Source organism: Asparagus officinalis, chromosome 2 (assembly GCF_001876935.1).
Source record: "Asparagus officinalis chromosome 2, Aspof.V1, whole genome shotgun sequence".
Classification (NCBI taxonomy): Eukaryota; Viridiplantae; Streptophyta; class Magnoliopsida; order Asparagales; family Asparagaceae; genus Asparagus; species Asparagus officinalis.
This window is the reverse complement of record NC_033795.1, coordinates 1,257,877-1,261,085: the sequence shown is the minus strand read 5'-3', so window position 1 is coordinate 1,261,085 and position 3,209 is coordinate 1,257,877.

Below are 3,209 nucleotides of genomic sequence, written 5' to 3'. Positions count from 1 at the left end.
GTAATCGCATTGCAATTACAGTTGTAGCAAATCAAACAACCCCATAGTTAGAGGTAACATTATAGTTTCGAATACATCGAACAAGAAGACCGCTAACCACATTCAGGGGTTAATTTTATTGCACGATTCATGGTTGTTTTGTGACATCTTTAAATCAAGTCAGCGGATTGCAGCTGTTTTTGCCTTTGGTGTTGTTTTCATATCATCGTCGTCATTGCTAACCTTGATGCATCAGCATAAAGAAAACTAAGGCCTGTAATTAGAAGGCAACGACTTTACGTGCATTTCCATTGTTTTAGGAGAAGACCACGCGGCCTTCTTGCATGCAAACAAACGTCAACAGAGATGAGGATTACATATGTCAATAGAGATAAGGATTTGAAATTTGGTACGGCAGTTGAGGAGATGACACAAACAATGAGGCCAGATTTTAGTAGCATAATACTATTTCACGCACGCCTCAATAGCTCGCGGCTTTTTTGCATTCTCCCACATTTTGTCTTCTCATCAGGAAAACCCATCAACAATTGTGGTTAATTCTATGATAACTTATTTTTGCTAATTTTGGTTTCTGTTTCTTTCTCAATTAGAGCACCTTAAATGGCTTTGATACTTTAGAAGATGCCTCTGGTTTTGCTTTAAGGTGTTGGGTTGCTTTCGATGTAGCAAGTTGGTAAATGCATAAAACTATGAAAGAGGATTAGTAAAGCTCTCTGGTAAGGGTCGACTCTTTTTAATCCCGGTACAAAAACTATCTTAATTTTTTACCCTTTTATTTTTCACTTAACACTAATTTGTACTTCATATGCATATTTTTTGCATTTTGAAAGTTAAGCTGGAGTTGAACCTTCCTAATTACTCGGTTAATCATTTGTCAATTATTACCTTAATGTCACTGCAGATGTAAGTTTTTTAACTGAAGGCATATAATAATTTGCTGTATTATCTTTATCTTACATGATCCTGCTTTGGTCTACGTCTTCGTCTATAAGCCTGCACTAAATAAACCCCCAAAGGAAAAATAAAAATGATTTCCAAACTTCATGAGGCTCGCGGTTTACATCATCATCCACTAGGGCTCCAGCCAAGTCGTTTTATTGAAAGCAACCGCTCACCAAAAAGATATACAAAGATTACTCCTCATAATCATCGATTTGATCAGAGTGTAAGAGAAGTAACAATTCAAAATTTGTCCACCAGTAGAAATACTCATCTATACTTCCAAAAAAAAAAAAAAACCCATACAAAATTTACCAAACCCAGCATTATCTATTAATAAGAGTGAAAGAGAGAGGATTTGGTGAGATGTTAACATGAGCAGAACTTTTCTTTTTTGAGTTTGTTTCTTGTACGAGACCGAGTAAGATCACCTTTCAAGCCTTTTAAACCAACACCCCCTCCCCCTCTCTGCTTACTCGTTCAAGCTCTTCTCTAAAACTTTTCAGCCCTCAAAATGGAAGGACTCATCCCATATGTGTACAAAGCAATAGTTCAATATAGGAATGGAGGAGGGGCTCCTCTGGGGGGTACATGGTTCAACGAGTCCCCACCTGCCTCCTATATCCGGCTTCCGGGAGGTTCTGGAAGGTTCCGGGCTTCGGAGATCAGGCAGCGCTCGGCTCTCTGCACCTCGCCGCCGTCGCCTGGCGCCCTACCGGGCCTCCTCTCGCCGGCCGGCGAACTTGAGGTCGCAAGGGTGATTGTATGTCATGTTTGGTGATTGTGTTTGGTAGTATGGAATAAGGTATGGAGGCTTCCAAAGGGGGGTTATCCGTCCATTTGTGCCGTGAACTTGTCTACTTATGTACTGCAGTTGTGTATGAGAATCTTTGCTGTGTAGGTGCTCCCAAAGGGGATCCTTTAAATGGATGTAAATTTGGTTATCCGTCGTAAAACTTTATTTTTGTTTTCCTGTAAACCCTTTGATCAACTTTGAGCACAAGAAACAAGAAGAAAAAAAATAAGGCCTTGGAGTAGCCCATTCAAAACCCTAAGGACAAGATTATCATGGCCCATACCCGCAAGGTCAGGCTCGTCGCGAGTATCTACCGATCGAGAGGTTTGTAACCCTATAACCGAATTCTCATCGTTCCTTCGCCAGCATCTTCGTGTTTGGAAATTAACCTCCCAAATCTTTATGTATTTTGAAATTACTTTTAAATGTTCATATTTTTTAAGTTAGGCCCTAAAGTTGTTAAATGTTATGAAATTAGTTCCCAAAATCTCTCAGTTTGCCACTAACTAGGCTCCGTTTAGATACCATCTTGTTTTCCATGTGTTTTTATGAAAAAACACAATGGTCTTGTGTTTTCCTCTAAAGTATTTTCAAAACATCATGCCGAGTGTTTTAGGGCAACAATTGTTTGACATGCTGTAATATTAGTACTAAATATATGATAATAGCAAATATAATACAAAATAGTACTTTAATGTACTATATTATATTATAATTATTGCATATTATTTTCAGAAAAAATACATTTAATTATTTTGCTATATTAATTTGTTATTGCAATATATTATATAATATTTTTAAAATAATATTATTTTATTATTACTATATTATTATTATATTATTAATAAAATATATTATTACTATTATTATTATTTATTACCAGCAGTATATTACTTATAAATTGATATTTTTTAAATATTTCAACATAAGATAATATATTATAGTTTCTAATATGTTAGAGTATATTAATAATTACTTTAACAGCATATTAATAATTTATTATATAAATAAACATTATTGTATTATTAATAATATTATTATTACACTAACATTTGTTAGCAATAAATTATTTTATTATTAATAACTTATTATATTAATTAATATTATTATTACGTTAACATTTGTTAGCAATAAATTATTTTAGTATTAATAAATTATTTATATTATATTAATATTATTATTACGTTAACATTTGTTAGCAATAAATTATTTTAGTATTAATAAATTATTTTACATAATAATATTATATTATGTATTATATAATATATAATATTATTTATTATGTAATATTTTGCATTTTATATTATATTACATGTACTCTATAATATATGCTATATAATATATTATTATTCTATTTATTATTAAATATGTTACCATTATATAACATTGTATACTTATTAATTTATTTAATATTATTTATTAAAAAATTAACAATAATTATAACATTGTATAGAATATGATAATAGCATTATTA